Source organism: Triticum urartu, chromosome 2, assembly GCF_003073215.2.
Source record: "Triticum urartu cultivar G1812 chromosome 2, Tu2.1, whole genome shotgun sequence".
In the NCBI taxonomy this organism is placed as follows: domain Eukaryota; kingdom Viridiplantae; phylum Streptophyta; class Magnoliopsida; order Poales; family Poaceae; genus Triticum; species Triticum urartu.
This window is the reverse complement of record NC_053023.1, coordinates 331,780,853-331,801,246: the sequence shown is the minus strand read 5'-3', so window position 1 is coordinate 331,801,246 and position 20,394 is coordinate 331,780,853.

Sequence of the window (20,394 nt, the reverse complement as noted above, 5' to 3'; positions counted from 1 at the left end):
CATATTGTCTCCTACATATTCTACGAAGATCTTTATCGGTTAGACCGCATAACAACATACGTTTGTTCCCTTTGTCATCGGTATGTTACTTGCCCGAGATTCGATCGTCGGTATCCAATACCTAGTTCAATCTCGTTACCGGCAAGTCTCTTTACTCGTTTCGTAATACATCATCTTGCAACTAACTCATTAGTTGTAATGCTTGCAAGGCTTATGTGATGTGCATTACCGAGAGGGCCCAGAGATACCTCTCCGACAATCGGAGTGACAAATCCTAATCTCGAAATACGCCAACCCAACATGTACCTTTGGAGACACCTGTAGAGCTCCTTTATAATCACCCAGTTACGTTGTGACGTTTGGTAGCACACAAAGTGTTCCTCCGGCAAACGGGAGTTGCATAATCTCATAGTCATAGGAACATGTATAAGTCATGAAGAAAGCAATAGCAACATACTAAATGATCGGGTGCTAAGCTAATGGAATGGGTCATTTCAATCACATCATTCTCCTAATGATGTGATCCCGTTAATCAAATAACAACCCTTTTGTTTATGGTTTAGGAAACATAACCATCTTTGATTAACGAGCTAGTCAAGTAGAGGCATACCAGTGACACTCTGTTTGTCTATGTATTCACACATGTATTATGTTTCCTGGTTAATACAATTCTAGCATGAATAATAAACATTTATCATGACATAAGGAAATAAATAATAACTTTATTATTGCCTCTAGGGCATATTTCCTTCAGTCTCCCACTTGCACTAGAGTCAATAATCTAGTTCACATCGCCATGTGATTTAACAGCAATAGTTCACATCACCATGTGATTAACACCCATAGTTCACATTGATATGTGATCAACACCCAAAGGGTTTACTAGAGTCAGTAATCTAGTTTCACATCGCTATGTGATTAACACCCAAAGAGTACTAAGGTGTGATCATGTTTTGCTTGTGAGATAATTTTAGTCAACGGGTCTGTCACATTCAGATCCGTAAGTATTTTGTGAATTTCTATGTCAACAATGCTCTGCACGGAGCTACTCTAGCTTATTGCTCCCACTTTCAATATGTATCTAGATCGAGACTTAGAGTCATCCAGATCTGTGTCAAAACTTGCATCGACGTAACCTTTTACGACGAACCTTTTTGTCACCTCCATAATTGAGAAATATTTCCTTATTCCACTAAGGATAATTTTGACCGCTGTCCAGTGATCTACTCTTAGATCACTATCGTACTCCCTTGCTTAACACAGTGTAGGGTATACAATAGATCTAGTACATAGCATGGCATACTTTATAGAACCTATGGCTGAGGCATAGGGAATGACTTTCATTCTATTTCTATCTTCTGCCGTGGTCGGGCTTTGAGTCTTACTCAATTTCACACCTTGTAACACAGGCAAGAACTCTTTCTTTGACTGTTCCATTTTGAACTACTTCAAAATCTTGTCAAGGTTTGTACTTATTGAAAAAACTTATCAAGCGTCTTGATCTATCTCTATAGATCTTGATGCTCAATATGTAAGCAGCTTCACCGAGGTCTTTCTTTGAAAAACTCCTTTCAAACACTCCTTTATGCTTTGCAGAATAATTCTACATTATCTCTGATCAACAATATGTCATTCACATATACTTATCAGAAATGTTGTAGTGCTCCCACTCACTTTCTAGTAAATACAGGCTTCACCGCAAGTCTGTATAAAACTATATGCTTTGATCAACTTATCAAAGCGTATATTCCAACTCCGAGATGCTTGCACCAGTCCATAAATGGATCACTGGAGCTTGCATATTTTGTTAGCACCTTTAGGATTGACAAAACCTTCTTGTTGCATCACATACAACTCTTCTTTAATAAATCCATTAAGGAATGCAGTTTTGTTTATCCATTTGCCAGATTTCATAAAATGCGGCAATTGCTAACATGATTCGGACAGACTTAAGCATAGATACGAGTGAGAAACTCTCATCATAGTCAATACCTTGAACTTGTCAAAAACTTTTGCGACAATTCTAGCTTTGTAGATAGTAACACTACTATTAGTGTCCGTCTTCCTCTTGAAGATCCATTTATTATCAATGGCTTGCCGATCATCGGGCAAGTCCAGCAAAGTCCACACTTTGTTCTCATACATGGATCCTATCTCAGATTTCATGGCATCAAGCCATTTATCAGAATCTGGGCTCATCATCGCCTCCTCATAGTTCGTAGGTTCGTCATGGTCAAGTAACATGACCTCCAGAATAGGATTACCGTACCACTCTGGTGCGGATCTCACTCTCGTTGACCTACGAGGTTTGGTAGTAACTTGATCCGAAGTTACATGATCATCATCATTATCTTCCTCACTAATTGGTGCAGGAGTCACAGGAACAGATTTCTGTGATGAACTACTTTCCAATTATGGAGCAGGTACACTTACCTCATCAAGTTCTACTTTCCTCCCACTCAGTTCTTTCGAGAGAAACTCCTTCTCCAGAAAGTTTCCGAACTTAGCAACAAAAGTCTTGCCTTCGGATCTGTGATAGAAGGTGTATCCAATAGTCTCCTTTGGATATCCTATGAAGACACATTTCTCCGATTTGGGTTCGAGCTTATCAGGTTGAAGCTTTTTCACATAAGCATCGCAGCAAACTTTCAGAAACGACAACTTTGGTTTCCTGCCAAACCATAGTTCATAAGGCGTCGTCTCAACGGATTTTGATGGTGCCCTATTTAACGTGAATGCGGCCATCTCCAAAGCATAACCCCAAAACGATAGCAGTGAATCAATAAGAGACATCATAGATCGCACCATATCTAGTAAAGTACGATTACGACGTTCGGACATACCATTACGCTGTGGTGTTCCGGGTGGCGTGAGTTGCGAAACTATTCCGCATTGTTTCAAATGTACACCAAACTCGTAACTCAAATATTCTCCTCCACGATCAGATCGTAGAAACTTTATTTTCTTGTTACGATGATTTTCAACTTCACTCTGAAATTCTTTGAACTTTTCAAACATTTCAGACTTATGTTTCATTAAGTAGATATACCCATATCTGCTTAAATCATCTGTGAAGGTCAGAAAATAATGATACCTGCTGCAAGCCTTAATATTCATCGGACCACATACATCAGTATGTATGATTTCCAACAAATCTGTTGCTTGCTTCATTGTTCCGAAGAACGGCGTTTTAGTCATCTTGCCCATAAGGCATGGTTCGCAAGCATCAAGTGATTCCAAAAGCCCATCAGCATGGAGTTTCTTCATGCGCTTTACTCCAATATGACCTAAACGGCAGTGCCACAAATAAGTTGCAGTATCATTATTAACTTTGCATCTTTTGGTTTCAATATTATGAATATGTGTATCACTATGATCGAGATCCAATGAACTTGTTTCATTGGGTGTATGACAATCGAAGGTTTTATTCATGTAAACAGAACAACAATTATTCTATGATTTTAATGAATAACCATATTGCAATAAACATGATCAAATCATATTCATGCTCAACGCAAAAACCAAATAACACTTATTTAGGTTCTACACTAATCCCGAAAGTATAGGGGAGTGTGTGATGATGATCATATCAATCTTGGAACTACTTCCAACACACATCGTCACTTCACCCTTAACTAGTCTCTGTTTATTCTGCAACTCCTATTTCGAGTTACTACTCTTAGCAACTGAACAAGTATCAAATACTGAGGGGTTGCTATAAACACCAGTAAAGCACACATCAATAACATGTATATCCAATATACCTTTGTTTACTTTGCCATCCTTCTTATCCGCCAATCACTTGGGGTAGTTCCGCTTCCAGTGACCAGTCCCTTTGTAGTAGAAACACTTAGTCTCAGGCTTAGGACCAGACTTGGGCTTCTTCACTTGAGCAGCAACTTGCTGGTTGTTCTTCTTGAAGTTCCCCTTCTTCCCTCTGCTCTTTTCTTGAAACTAGTGGTCTTTTCTACCATCAAAACTTGATGTTTTTCTCGATTTCTACCTTCGTCAATTTCCGCATTACGAAGAGCTTGGGAATCGTTTCCGTTATCCCTTGCATATCATAGTTCATCACGAAGTTCTACTAACTTGGTGATGGTGACTAGAGAATTCTGTCAATCACTATCTTATCTGGAAGATTAACTCCCACTTGATTCAAGCGATTGTAGTACTCAGACAATCTGAGCACATGCTCACTAGTTGAGCGATTATCCTCCATCTTTTAGCTATAGAACTTGCTGGAGACTTCATATCTCTCAACTCGGGTATTTGCTTGAAATATTAACTTCAACTTCTGGAACATCTCATATGCTCCATGATGTTCAAAACGTCTTTGAAGTCCCGATTCTAAGCCGTTAAGCATGGTGCACTTAAACTATCAAGTAGTCATCATATTGAGCTAGGCAAACATTCATAACGTCTGCATCTGCTCCTGCAATAGGTCTGTCACCTAGCGGTGCATCAAGGACATAATTCTTCTGTGTAGCAATGAGGATAAACCTCAGATCACAGATTCAATCTGCATCATTGCTACTAACATCGTTCAACACAATTTTCTCTAGGAACATATCAAAATAAACATATGAAAGCAAAAACGCGAGCTATTGATCTACAACATAGATATGCTAATACTACCAGGACTAAGTTCATGATAAATTAGGTTCAATTAATCATATTACTTAAAGAACTCCCACTTAGATAGACATCCCTCTAATCCTGTAAGTGATTACGTGATCCAAGTCAACTAAACCATGTCCGTTCATCACGTGAGATGGAGTAGTTTCGTTGGTGAACATCACTATGTTGATCATATCTACTATATGATTCACGCTCGACCTTTCGGTCTCCGTGTTCCGAGGCCATATCTGTATATGCTTGGCTCGTCAAGTATAACCTGAGTATTCCGCGTGTGCAACTATTTTGCACCCGTTGTATTTGAACATAGAGCCTATCACACCCGATCATCACGTGGTGTCTCAGCACGAAGAACTTTCGCAACGGTGCATACTCAGGGAGAACACTTCTTGATAATTAGTCAGAGATCATATTATAATGCTACCGTCAATCAAAGCAAGATAAGATGCATAAAAGATAAACATCACATGCAATCAATATAACTGATATGATGTGGCCATCATCATCTTGTGCTTGTGATCTCCATCTTCAAAGCACCGTCATGATCACCATCGTCACCGGCGCGACACCTTGATCTCCATCGTAGCATCGTTGTCGTCTCGCCAATCTTATGCTTCTACAACTATCGCTACCACTTAGTGATAAAGTAAAGCATTACAGGGCGATTGCATTGCATACAATAAAGCGACAACCATATGGCTCCTGCCAGTTGCCGATAACTCGGTTACAAAACATGATCATCTCATACAATAAAATTTAGCATCATGTCTTGACCATATCACATCACAACATGCCTTGAAAAAACAAGTTAGATGTCCTCTACTTTGTTTGTTGCAAGTTTTACGTGGCTGCTACGGGCTTAAGCAAGAACCAATCTTACCTACGCATCAAAACCACAACGATAGTTTGTCAAGTTGGTGCTGTTTTAACCTTCGCAAGGACCGGGCGTAGCCACACTCGGTTCAACTAAAGTTGGAGAAACTGTCACCCGCAAGCCACCTATGTGCAAAGCACGTCGGGAGAACCGGTCTCGCGTAAGCGTACGCGTAATGTCGGTCCGGGCCGCTTCGTCCAACAATACCGCCGAACCAAAGTATGATATGCTGGTAAGCAGTATGACTTATATCGCCCACAACTCACTTGTGTTCTACTCGTGCATATAACATCAACATATGAAACCTAGGCTCGGATGCCACTGTTGGGGAACGTAGTAATTTCAAAAAAATTCCTACGCACACGCAAGATCATGGTGATGCATAGCAATGAGAGGAGGAGAGTGCGATCTACGTACCCTTGTAGATCGACAATGGAAGCGTTGACTTTGGTTGATGTAGTCGTACGTCTTCACGGCCCGACCGATCAAGCACCGAAACTACGGCACCTCCGAGTTTTAGCACACGTTCAGCTCGATGACGATCCCCGGACTCTGATCCAGCAAAGTGTCGGGGAAGAGTTCCATCAGCACGACGGCGTGGTGACGGTCTTGATGTACTATCGTCGCAGGGCTTCGCCTAAGCACCGCTACAATGTTATCGAGGATTATGGTGGAAGGGGGCACCGCACACGGCTAAGAATATGATCACGTGGATCAACTTGTGTATCTAGGGGTGCCCCTTGCCTCCGTATATAAAGGATCCAAGGGGGGGTGCGGCCGGCCCTAGTAGGAGGCGCGCAGGAGGAGTCCTACTCCTACCGGGAGTAGGACTCCCCTCCCTTTCCTTGTCCAAGTAGGAGAGGGGGAAGGAGAGAAGGAAAAGGGGGGGGGGCGCCGCCCCTCCCTCCTTGTCCAATTTGGACTAGGGGGAGAGGGGACGCGCGGCCTGCCCTGGCAGCCCCTCCTCTTCTCCACTTTAGGCCCATGAGGCCCATTAACCCCCCGGGGGGTTCCGGTAACCCCCCGGTGCTCCAGTTTTATCCGAAACTTCCCCGGAACACTTCCGGTGTCCGAATATAGCTGTCCAATATATTAATCCTTATGTCTCGACCATTTCGAGACTCCTCGTCATGTCCGTGATCACATCCGGGACTCCGAACTAACTTCGGTACATCAAAACTCATAAACTCATAATATAACTATCATTGAAACCTTAAGCGTGCGGACCCTACGGGTTCGAGAACAATGTAGACATGACCGAGACACATCTGCGGTCAATAACCAATAGCGGGACATGGATGCCCATATTGGCTCCTACATATTCTACGAAGATCTTTATCGCTCAGACCGCATAACAACATACGTTTGTTCCCTTTGTCATCGGTATGTTACTTGCCCGAGATTCGATCGTCGGTATCCAATACCTAGTTCAATCTCGTTACGGGCAAGTCTCTTTACTCGTTCCGTAATACATCATCTCGCAACTAACTCATTAGTTGTAATGCTTGCAAGGCTTATGTGATGTGCATTACCGAGAGGGCCCAGAGATACCTCTCCGACAATCGGAGTGACAAATCCTAATCTCGAAATACGCCAACCCAACATGTACCTTTGGAGACACCTGTAGAGCACCTTTATAATCACCCAGTTACGTTGTGACGTTTGGTAGCACACAAAGTGTTCCTCCGGCAAACGGGAGTTGCATAATCTCATAGTCATAGGAACATGTATAAGTCATGAAGAAAGCAATAGCAACATACTAAACGATCGGGTGCTAAGCTAACGGAATGGGTCATGTCAATCAGATCATTCATCTGATGATGTGATCCCATTAATCAAATAACAACTCTTTGTTCATGGTTAGGAAACATAACCATCTTTGATTAACGAGCTAGTCAAGTAGAGGCATACTAGTGACACTCTGTTTGTCTATGTATTCACACATGTATTATGTTTCCTGGTTAATACAATTCTAGCATGAATAATAAACATTTATCATGACATAAGGAAATAAATAATAACTTTATTATTGCCTCTAGGGCATATTTCCTTCACATGGAACAATCAAAAATTATAGATACGTTGGAGACGTATCAGCTAACGGGAAGTGGAGGCTTTGCATAGATTTCATAGATCTCAACAAAGCTTGCCCGAAGGACCCGTTCCCCTTGCCGTGTATTGATCAGATCGTGGATTCCACCTCAGGAAGTGATTTTGTCTCCTTTCTGGATGCATATTCTGGGTATCACCAAATCTTCATGTCCAAGGAAGACGAAGAGAAGAAATCGTTCATCACTCCATGTGCTACATACTGTTTTATCCGCATGCCATTTGGATTAAAGAGTGTCGGGTCCACTTTTGCAAGGGCAGTCCAGATTGGTTTTGAGCCACAGCTGCACAGAAACATTGAAGCTTATATGGATGATATTGTGGTCAAGACCAAGGATAGAGCCACCCTTATTCAGGACATGGAGGAGACATTTGCTAATCTGCGCAAGATCAACTAGAAGTGTGTGTTTGGCGTTCCCTCCGGCAAGCTACTTGGGTTCTTTGTGTCCCATCGGGGGATCGAAGCCAACCCCGACAAGATTAAACCTATCGAGCAGATCCAAGCGCCAAGGACAGTCAAGGATGTGAGGCGTCTGACAGGGTGCATTGCCGCGCTAAGCAGATTCATCTCCAAGTCTGCCGAGCGCGCCCTGCCGTTCTTCAAAATCTTGAAGAAGGCAGGGCCCATGAAGTGGACCCCGGAAGCAGATGCAACTTTGCAAGAGTTGAAGGCCTGCTTATCCTTTGTGCCCACCTTGGTTGCTCCCAAGCCACGGGAGCCATTGCTGCTATACTTAGCAGCAACCAACCAAGTGGCCAGTGTAGTGTTGGTGGCAAAGTGGGAAGTGGATGAAGCAGAAAGTGAGCAAGGACCGGTAGAGCTAGAGAAGAATCAGGACAGTAATGAGCACGACAACGAGAGCAACCCCAAGGACACGACAAGGAAGAAAGTGGTGCAGTGCCCAGTGTACTTTGTCAGCTCCTTGTTACAGGGGGCTAGATCGAGGCACTCTGGCATGCAAAAGTTGATCTTTGGTCTCATCATGGCCTCAAGGAAACTGCACCACTACTTCCAAGCCCATGAGATCACGGTTGTCACTCGTTTCCCATTGCAAAGGATACTCCGAAACCCAGAGACTACCGGCAGAATAGTGGAGTGGGCTTTGGAGTTATGCAGTTTTGGTTTGAAGTTTGAGAGCACATCAACAATTCAGAGCAGGGCATTGGCAGAGTTTATTGCAGAATGGATGCCAACCCCTGATGAGGAAGTAACGGAGAAAATTATCCCAGGCAAGAAATCACCCGAAGAATGGATTATGCATTTTGATGGTACCTATTCCCTGCAAGTGTTGGGGAACGCGGTATTTCAAAAAATTTCCTACGATCACGCAAGATCTATCTAGGGATGCATAGCAACGAGAGGGGAGAGTGTGTCTATGTACCCTCGTAGACCGAAAGCGGAAGCGTTAATTAACGCGGTTGATGTAGTTGAACGTCTTCGTGATCCAATCGATCAAGTGCCGAACACACGGCACCTCCGTGATCTGCACATGTTTGGCTCGGTGATGTCCCTCGAACTATAGATCCACCTAAGGCTGAGGGAGAGTTTCGTCAGCACGACGGCATGTTGACGGTGATGATGAAGTTACCGACGCAGGGCTTCGCCTAAGCACTATGACAATATGACCGAGGTGGAAATCTGTGGAGGGGGCACCACACACGGCTAAGAGATCAACTTGTGTGTCTATGGGCTGCCCCCCTCCCACGTATATAAAGGAGTGGGGGAGGGGAGGGCCAGCCTCCTATGGCGCGCCCCAAGGAGGGGATTCCTACTCCTAGTAGGAGTAGGTTTCCCCCCTTCCCTAGTTGGAGTAGGAGAAGAAGGAAGAGGGAGAGGGAGAGAAGGAAAGGGGGGCCGACACCCTTCCCAATTCGGATTGGGCTTGGGGGGCGCGCGCCTCCCACTTGGCCGCCTCCTCCTTTCCGGTGTCCAAACATAGCCTTCCAATATATCAATCTTTATATCTCGACCATTTCGAGACTCCTCGTCATGTCCGTGATCACATCCGGGACTCCGAACTATCTTCGGTACATCAAATCACATAACTCATAATACATATCATCATCGAACGTTAAGCGTGCAGACCCTACGGGTTCGAGAACTATGTAGACATGACCGAGACTCATCTCCGGTCAATAACCAATAGCATAACCTAGATGCTCATATTGGTTCCTACGTATTCTATGAAGATCTTTATCGGTCAAACTGCATAACAACATACATTTGTTCCCTTTGTCATCGGTATGTTACTTGCCCGAGATTTGATCGTTGGTATCATCAGACCTAGTTCAATCTCGTTACTGGCAAGTATCTTTACTCATTCCGTAATGTAACATCCCGCAACTAACTCATTAGTCACATTGCTTGCAAGGCTTATAGTGATGTGCATTACCGAGAGGGCCCAGAGATACCTCTCCGACAATCAGAGTGACAAATCCTAGTCTCAATCTATGCCAACTCAACGAACACCATGGGAGACACCTATAGAGCATCTTTATAATCACCCAATTACGCTGTGACGTTTGATAGCACACTAAGTGTTCCTCCAGTATTCGGGAGTTGCATAATCTCATAGTCATAGGAACATGTATAAGTTATGGAGAAAGCAATATTAATAAACTAAACGGTCATACTGCTAAGCTAACAGATGGGTCAAGTCAATCACATCATTCTATAATGATGTGATCCCGTTCATCAAATGACAACTCATTTCTATGGTTAGGAAACTTAACCATCTTTGATTAACGAGCTAGTCAATGAAGAGGCATACTAGTGACACTCTATTTGTCTATGTATTCACACATGTACTAAGTTTCCGATTAATACAATTCTAGCAAGAATAATAAACAATTATCATGATATAAGGAAATATAAATAACAACTTTATTATTGCCTCTTAGGCACATTTCCTTCAGTCTCCCACTTGCACTAGAGTCAATAATCTAGATTACATTGTAATGATTCTACCACCCATGGAGTCTTAGTGCTGATCATGTTTTGCTTGTGAGAGAGGCTTAGTCAAAGGGTCTGCAACATTCAGATCCGTATGTATCTTGCAAATCTCTATGTCTCCCTCCTGGACTTGATCGCGAATGGAATTGAAGCATCTCTTGATGTGCTTGGTTCTCTTGTGAAATCTAGATTCCTTTGCCAAGGCAATTGCACCAGTATTGTCACAAAAGATTTTTATTGGACCCGATGCACTAGGTATGACACCTAGATCAGATATGAACTCCTTCATTTGCTGCTTCCGAAGCAGCTATGTATTCCGCTTCACACATAGATCCCGCCACGATGCTTTGCTTAGAACAGCACCAACTGACAGCTCCACCATTCAATTAAAATACGTATCCGGTTTGTGACTTGGAGTCATCGGATCAGTGTCAAAGCTTGCATCGACGTAACCGTTTACGACGAGCTCCTTGTCACCTCCATAAACGAGAAACATATCCTTAGTCCTTTTCAGGTATTTCTGGATATTCTTGACCGCTGTCCAGTGATCCACTCCTGGATTACTTTGGTACCTCCCTGCTAAACTAATAGCAAGGCACACATCAGGTCTGGTACACAACATTGCATAGATGATAGAACCTATTGCTGAAGCATAGGGAATGACTTTCATTTTCTCTCTATCTTTTGCAGTGGTCGGTCATTGAGTCTGACTCAACTTCACACCTTGTAACATAGGCAAGAACCCTTTCTTTGCTTGATCCATTTTGAACTTCTTCAAAACTTTATCAAGGTATGTGCTTTGTGAAAGTCCAATTAAGCGTCTTGATCTATCTCTATAGATCTTGATGCCCAATATATAAGCAGCTTCACCGAGGTCTTTCATTGAAAAATTATTATTCAAGTATCCTTTTATGCTATTCAGAAATTCAGTATCATTTCAATTCAACAATATGTCATTCACATATAATATCAGAAATGCTACAGAGCTCCCACTCACTTTCTTGTAAATACAGGCTTCTCCAATCTGTATAAAACCATATGCTTTGATCACACTATCAAAGCATATATTCCAACTCCGAGATGCTTGCACCAGTCCATAAATGGATCGCTAGAGCTTACACACTTTGTTAGCACCTTTTGGATCGACAAAACCTTCTGGTTGCATCATATACAACTCTTCTTTAAGATATCCATTAAGGAATGCAGTTTTGACATCCATTTGCCAAATTTCATAATTATAAAATGCGGCAATTGCTAACATGATTCAGACGGACTTAAGCATCGTTACGGGTGAGAAGGTCTCATCGTAGTCAATCCTTGAACTTGTCGAAAACCTTTCGCAACAAGTCAAGCTTTGTAGACAGTAACATTACCATCAGCGTCAGTCTTCTTCTTGAAGATCCATTTATTCTCTATGGCTTGCCGATCATCGGGCAAGTCAACCAAAGTCCACACTTTGTTCTCATACATGGACCCCATCTCAAATTTCATGGCCTCAAGCCATTTTGCGGAATCTGGGCTCATCATCGCTTCCTCGTAGTTCATAGGTTCATCGTGGTCAAGTAACATGACCTCCAGAATAGGATTACAGTACCTCTCTGTTGCAGATCTTACTCTAGTTGACCTACGTGGTTCGGTAGTAAATTGATCAGAAGTTTCATGATCATCATCATTAGCTTCCTCACAAATGGTGTAGGACTTACTGGAACTGATTTCTGTGATGAACTACTTTCCAATAAGGGAGCAGGTACAGTTACCTCATCAAGTTCTACTTTTCTCCCACTCACTTCTTTAGAGAGAAACTCCTCTAGAAAGGATCCATTCTTAGCAACGAATATCTTGCCTTCGGATCTGTGATAGAAGGTGTACCCAACAGTCTCCTTTGGGTATCCTATGAAGATACATTTCTCCGATTTGGGTTCGATCTTATCAGGTTGAAGCTTTTTCACATAATCATCGCAGCCCCAAACTTTAAGAAACGACAACTTGGGTTTCTTGCCAAACCACAGTTCATATGGTGTCATCTCAACGGATTTCGATGGTGCCCTATTTAACGTGAATGCAACCGTCTCTAAAGCATAACCCCAAAATGATAGCGGTAAATCAGTAAGAGACATCATAGATCGCACCATATCTAATAAAGTGTGATTATGACGTTCGGACACACCATTACGCTGTGGTGTTACAGGTGGCGTGAGTTGCGAAACTATTCTGTATTGTTTCAAATGAAGACCAAACTCATAACTCAAATATTCACCTCCACGATCAGATCGTAGAAACTTAATTTTCTTGTTACGATGATTTTCCACTTCACTATGGAATTCTTTGAACTTTTCAAATGTTTCAGACTTATGTTTCATCAAGTAGATATACCCATATCTGCTCAAATCATCTGTGAAGGTGAGAAAATAATGATACCCGCCACGAGCATCATCACTCACCGGACCGCATACATCAATATGTATTATTTCCAATAAGTTTGTTGCTTGTTCCATTGTTCCAGAGAACAGAGTTTTAGTCATCTTGCCCATGAGGCAGTTCGCAAGCATCAAGTGATTCATAATCAAGTTGTCGGCGTTCTGGGAACAGGGGTCCCCAGACTTGCCTGCCTGCGGCCCATGGCGTGGCTCTGCCAGCGGGCCCGTACATCCCATCTACACCAACAAGCATTCAAGACCCTCGTGAGCGGCCAAGCCTCGCGAGGCGGACGGCACAAGACCTCGCGAAGTTCCAATGACGTGAGCCATGATGATCAAGACGAGGCGGGCGCCAGCGCTCATAGTGGCCTTGTTTCCTCTTTGGTGCTAAGGAGGCATGCGCAGACGAATAGTACCGAGGCATCAAGCAAAGCTTTCCATATCGGTGCAACGAGACCAAGACCAGCAGGACGGCAGGATGGAGGTCACCGTGGAGCCCAAGACGGCGTCACCACCAGAGCCTTTGGCAAACAAAGACTGCTTTTGTCAGGATAACTTGTACTAGCTGTCCCCTTTCAAATTGGCCATTGTTGGCTCCCTTCCCGCTCAATATTTGGGGAGAGGACCAGGGCCTTTATAAATAGGATTAGCCACCACCATAGGGAGGCAGCTGATGGAGACCTAGATCCAACCCACCACAGACTCACCTAGCACAAGAACACCTCACCTCAGGAGGCTATTCTTCCCCTTGTACTATTCATCATCAGCCCAAGAGGCAATCCACCACACCACACTGGAGTAGGGTATCACATCGCAACGATGGCCCGAACCAGTATAAATCTTGTGTCTCTTGTGTCCCGAGTTCATCGAGCTAGCCTTTGAGATCGCGAAGTGCTTGGGGGCGTGATCGGTGAGGGAGAGATCTTCGCGCACACCCCAGTGTTCGAACCTTAAGGGTTTTGCCGGAACCCGAAATCTGACATTTGGCGCGCTAGGTAGGGGTGCGCCGGAGCTTTCCTTCCGTAGATTCGCGCTCCACCATATTCACGCCCATTCTCCATGGCTAGCGCCGCCCTTCCGGCTGGATCTGCGGGTGCCCAGAGTGACGCACGGGGGCTCCGAGCCCGTGCTCCCGCCCTGCGGCAGGTGCAGTGGCCACCCAAGTTCAAGCCGGAGATGCTGCCGCGCTATGATGGCGCGGCAGACTCGTCAGCTTTCCTACTGGCGTATGAGGAGGCCGTCCTTAAGGCCGGGGCAACGACAAGGTCATGGCCAACTGGCTTCCCATGGCCCTCACTGGTGCACCGCGCGCCTGGCTGCTCAACCTCCCCGGATCCACGGTGGCGTCTTGGGAGGAGTTGTGCAGCCTCTTCGTTGCACGCTACACAGCGCCGGCACACCATGCGGTTGCGGCCCTCCTCGGCGGTTCGCAAGCGCCACCCTCGGATCGTCACGTCAAGCCGTTCTTTCGCTAGATCGGCGCCACTTTCAAGCGCCCGGGGGCTCCGCCGGGCTGGGCCGCGCCTGAGGCCGACCTCACCTTCGACTCAGCGGATCATCCCGCCTCCACCATCGGCTCGAGTGCGCTCCCAATGCTTTGCACACCCACCACCTGCCACGTGTCCATCACCAAGACGCTCGTCGACAGCGGCGCCGGCCTCAACATGCTCTCTGTCGAGGCCTTCAGCCTTCTTCACGTACCGCTCGAGCGGCTCCGCCCTAGAAAGCCTTTCTGAGCGGTTGGTGGAGGCTCTGCCCGCTCCCTGGGGTAGATCCGCTTCCCCGTGACCTTCGGCACACGCGACAACTACCGCACCGAGCTCATCGACTTCGACATCGCCCACATCGGCCTCCCTACAACGTGATCCTCGGGTACCCGGCCCTAGCTTAGTTCATGGTGGCGACCCATCCGGCCTACAACCTCATGAAGATGCCCGGGAGCAAGAGTGTCCTCACAGTAGTTGGGGACACCAAGGAATCCTTGATGACGCTCAAGCTTGCCCTCAAGACCGCCGCAACAGCGCAGCCCGCTGACGCGGACACCTCGAATGCCAAGGGAGCCGCACCAACCAAGAAGAAGCAGTTTTTCACTCAGGACAAGGCAGAAACCAAGAAAGTGCCAGTAGAGGAGGACGGGTCCTCGGGGGCAACCTTCACCATAGGCACCAACCTCGAGCCTAGTCAGGAGGAGGCGCTGGTGAAGTTCTTGCGCGCGAAAAAGGAAGTGTTCGCTTGGGAGACCGATTAGCTGGTAGGGGTCCCAAGAGGGGTGATAGAGCACCACCTGAAGGTGTGCCCCAATGTACGCCCTGTAAAGCAGAAGGCGAGGAGACAGTCCATGGAGAAGCAAGCTTTCATCGTCCAAGAGACCCGCAAGTTGGAGGCTGCGGGTGTCATTCGCGAGGTTCGGTACTTGGAGTGGCTGGCAAACCCCGTCATCGTCCCCAAGAATGGCGGGAAGGAGCAAATGTGCGTCGACTTCACCAACCTCGACAAGGCCTGCCCCCAAGATCCGTTCCCCCTTCCATGTTTCGACCAGATCGTTGACTCCACTGCAGAATGTGACTTGCTGTGCTTCCTGGACGTGTTCTCAGGATATCACTAGATCAGGATGGCGGTAGAAGATGTGGAGAAGACAACCTTCCTGACCCCGTGTGGGGTGTACTGCTACACTTGCATGCCTTTCGGACTGCGCAACGCAGGCGCAACCTTCCAGTGGCTCATGCACATCGCCTTGGGCCGGCAGCTCGGGAGGAACGCTGAAGCCTACGTCGACGACATCATGGTGAAGTCTCGAGAGGCGAGGACCTTGATCCAAGACCCAGAGGAAACCTTTGAAAGCCTCCGCTAGGTGGACTTGTGGCTCAACACGAAGAAGTGTGTGTTTGGTGTCCCTTCCGGCAAGCTTCTGGGCTTCCTTGTGTCCCACAGGGGGATCGAGGCCAACCCAAAGAAGGTCAAGGCCATTGAAGACATGGGTCCACCGCAAACCCTCAAGGAAAAGCAGAAGCTTGATGGATGGGTGACTGCGTTGGGACGCTTTATTTCCAAGCTGGGAGAGCGTGCCCTACCCTTCTTCAAGCTGATCAAGAAGAAGGCCCATTCAAGTGAACCCAGGAGGCCGATCGAGCATTTCAAGACGTCAAGAGATACCTGACCAGCCCCCCTAGTGATGGTGGCGCCGCGACCTCTCGAGCCCCTAGTGCTTTACTTTGCTGCCACTCCCTACTCCGACAGCATGGCTCTAGTGGCGGTTTGGGAAGAACACCAAGCCAAGGGCGCATCACGCCGAGCTACACCCCCAGCAGAGATGACGCAAGACCAGGAGGGCGCCACAAGGGCCACAACAGCAACAGTAGTGGGTCAAGCTCGGAAGGACGACGCTCCCGAACCTGCTAAAGCCCCGACAAGCAATCAAGCGTTGGGGGCTCCACCGCCTCAGGAGGCACCCCAACTCCCGGAAGACGCAAACCTCATCAATGCGCCTACCCTCGTCGAGCACCCGGTATACTTCGTCAGCACTGTGCTGCGAGATGCAAGAGCATGGTACCCCATGCTGCAGAAGCTCTTACTCGTGCTCCTGGTGGCCTCACGAAAGCTGCGGCACTACTTTCAAGGCCACCCCATCAAGGTCGTCTCGGCCTACCCACTGGAGAGGGTGCTCAGGAGCCCCAACTCCGCTGGGAGGGTAGCCGAGTGGAACATCGAGCTGCAGACGTTCCAGTTGGAGTTCAGCACCACCATGGCCATCAAAGGGTCCGCGCTCGCCGATTTTGTGGTAGAATGGACGGACGCCCCGATGCTGGAAATAGGTGAGGACCGGTCCCTCTCGCCGGGAAGTGAGGCGCATGATGGCTGGGTCATGTATTTTGATGGTGTCTTCGCACGCCAGGGCGCGGGGGCTGGAGCAGTGCTCATCTCGCCCACTCAGGACAAGCTCTACTACGCCGTGCAGCTCTGCTTCCAGTAGGGCGTGAAGGTCTCCAACAACATTGCAGAGTACGAAGGCCTCATAGCCGGCCTGAAGGCTGCGGCGGCACTAGGGGTGAAGCGTCTCACCATCAGAGGCGACCCGCAGCTCCTCGTCAACTTCTCCAACAAGGTATACGAGCCGAAGGATGAACACATGGAGGCATATCTCGTGGAGGTAAGCAAGATGGAGAAGCAGTTCCTGGGCTTGGAGTTGCAGCACGTGCCCCGAGGAACCAACAAGGAAGCCGACGACATCGCCAGAAGGGCGTCCAAGCGACAACCCCAAGAGCCTAGCGTCTTCGAGGAGCGGCTGCTCAAGCCGTCGGCGACACCACCGCTTTCAAGGAAAGCGCAGCCTCGGGAGGAGCTCCCGTAGCCACCTGCCGTGGGAGCCCCAGCCTATGGCCCAACTTCAGGAGCGCGTCTACTCTTGGCGCTCGAGCCCCAGGAGGGGTGGTGGACCAAGGAATTCAAGGAATACCTGATGCAAGGGACGTTGACAGAGAAGGAGGAGGACGCGGAGCGTGTGGCCCGGCAAGCCACGACATACTACATCCGGGACGGTGAGTTATATAGGAAGCGGCCAAATGATGTCTCACTATGTTGCATCTCCAGGCAACAGGGGAAGGAGCTGCTAGCCGACATATACGCGGGGACTGTGGGCACCACTCGTCGTCACAAACCCTCATCGGCAAGGCATTCTGCAGCAGATTCTACTGGCCTACGACGCTCAATGACGCATCTGAGCTGGTGAAGTCCTGCGAGGCCTGCCAATTCCACGCCAAGCAAATCCACCAGCCAGCTTAGGGCCTCCAGACCATTCCACTCTCGTGTTTGTTCGCAGTCTGGGGGCTGGATATCCTGGGCCCGTTCCCTCGGGCGCCTGGGGGTTATCGATACCTCTACATCGCCATCGACAAGTTCACTAAGTGGGCGGAGGTGGAAGCCGTCCGCACCATCCCAGCTGGTTCCGCGGTCAAGTTCATCAAGGGTCTCGTGAGCCATTTTGGGGTCCCCAACCACATCATCACAGATAATGGTTCGCAGTTCACCAGTAATCTCTTCAAAACGTACTAGGCTAACCTTGGAACGCAGACCTGCTGCGCTTCAGTGGCGCACCCCCGGAGCAATGGTCAAGCCGAACAAGCCAACGCAGAGGTCCTGAGAGGCCTCAAGACCAGGACCTTCAAGAAGAAGCTTGAAGCCTGCGGTAGGGGCTGGCATGACGAGCTCCAGTCCGTGCTGTGGTCCATCCGCACAACCACCACCAAGCCAACGGGAGAAACCCGATTTTTCCTTGTCTACGGAGCAGAAGCGGTTCTCCCTCACGAGGATATGCATCGCTCCGCATGGGTCCTGGCGTTTGATGAGACACAGCAGGACGCCATGCGGAGGATGGACCTCGTGCTGGGGGAGGAACGCCACCGTGAGGCTGCACTACGGGCGGCAAGATACCAGCAGACGCTGTGGCGGTACCACTGTCGCAGCGTCCGCTCCAGGACGCTCGAGGTGGGTGACCTCGTCCTGAGGCGGGTGCTCTCCAGGGAAGGGCTGCATAAGCTTCACTCATGTGGGAGGGCCTGTTCAAGGTCGTCCATGTCTCCAGGCCTGGCACTGCACGTCTGGAGACACAGGACGGGGTACCCATCCAGAACGCCTGGAACATCTAGCACCTCCGGAAGTTCTAACCCTGAAGAAAGGCCTAGCGCCTGTGAAGAAAGGCCCAGCGCCTGTGAAGAAAGGCCCAACGCTTGTGAAGGTCTCCGCTCGTGACACTCTCACGTAATAATGAGTGGGGCTGTACACGCCCCGGAGTCTCAGGAGTGCCGCCCTTGGGCCTCGGGGACTCCCTCCCACGTCTTAGTGGTAGCACTTAGCTCCGTGCTGGTGAGAAGACATGAAGACTAGACTAGGTGCCGGACGCGGCTTTTCATTTTCTTTCCGAACTTGTCTTGCCCCTATTTTAATTGAAATTTGCCTTCTGGTGTCTCTTGCTGGTCTCGTCCTATTGTTTTCTGCCTCTATTTCTGCCTTCATTTCTGTGGTCGACCTGTACTCTCTCTCGCGTCCCTCGCGAGGGGGCTGAGCAGGTACCCTCGTGAGCTTCCTTCTTCTGTTTTTCGTGAGGTACCCTCGTTCGAGCTCGCAAGCTGGCGCACCTCTCCTAATCTGTGCCCCTCGGGTACCGCAATACGAAGCGCTGGGTCAAGGCCAGCGGTGCTTATGACCAAGGCTCGGGTGAACGATAAGCCTCTTAACGTATTTTTTGCAGTTCCTAAGCGCCTACCAGGCCAAGGAGGCCTCAGAAGGCACCAGGGAGCAAGTGCCCTGTGAGGAGGAGACTACTCCGAGCAAGTCAAGGTAAGTTATATCTACATAAAATGACAATGTTGCGGCACAACATAGAACCAATAAACATAACATAATAATTGAGAAATCATAGTTCGTTGCATGCCCGTCCGGGGCCCACACTGGTTTCTTTCTTGGTGCAGGAAGGAAAGGACGAACAAAATAAAAGCGGCACGGGCCCCTACAGCGATCCACGAGGGCGGGCTCTTGGCACCGTCCCAAGCTCAACCAGACCTCTCCTCGCGCTTCATGGAGGCGAGGCGATGAGACGACCCACTGCCGCCATTGAAGCGGGCACGGCGGCGTGGCGGCTGGTCGTAACCGCCGCTGCTGGAGCTGTCGCCGGAGGAAGAGCCATCATAGCTGGACGAGACGTGGTCGGCCCCAAGGGAGGGTTCGCCCTCATCCTCATCACAACCATCACCAAGGCCGAGCACCTCCTCGCCGTCGTTGAACTTGGGGCAGCACTCGGCACAGCAACCATCTTCCCCAAACACCCTACGTAGAGGGTCGCGTCACCGTCATACTTGAAATCGAGGGTGCACCGCCTGCCCAAAACACGCGCGGGCAAACGAATGCCAGCCGCGGGCCAGGGTTATGTTGCCTGCGACAGAGACCTCAACCGCAACCCAGGAAGCCCTGCTGCAGCAGTCGTCCGCCTATAGCCAGAGCCTGCCTGGACCTGAGGCTGGCAGCTCGTCGGTGAAGAAGCGCGGGAGTTGAAGCCAGTTGCCGGCCGGTTTCTCCGACCAGACGATGAAATCTGGTAGCACCTCTTTCGAGTGGAAGCGCGGCCGGGGAGGCCGCGCGACCACGACATGTCTCCCCTCATCAATAGGACTGCCACGACGGGAGCAACCCCTGCCACGCGAAGCGGCACTGCCACGGCCGCTGGGGCCGCGGCGGGGGTCGCGGTGTGCTTGCGGGGACGGCCGTGACCGCGCTTGGGCACCGGAGAGTCGGGCCCCTCGCGAGGGGCATTCCCCTTCTCCGCGGCGGAGAACCTCTTCGACACCGCCATTGGTGTCGCAGCTGGCGATGGAGCAAAGAGGGAGAAGCGAGCGGAATGGGAAGAGATGGGCGAC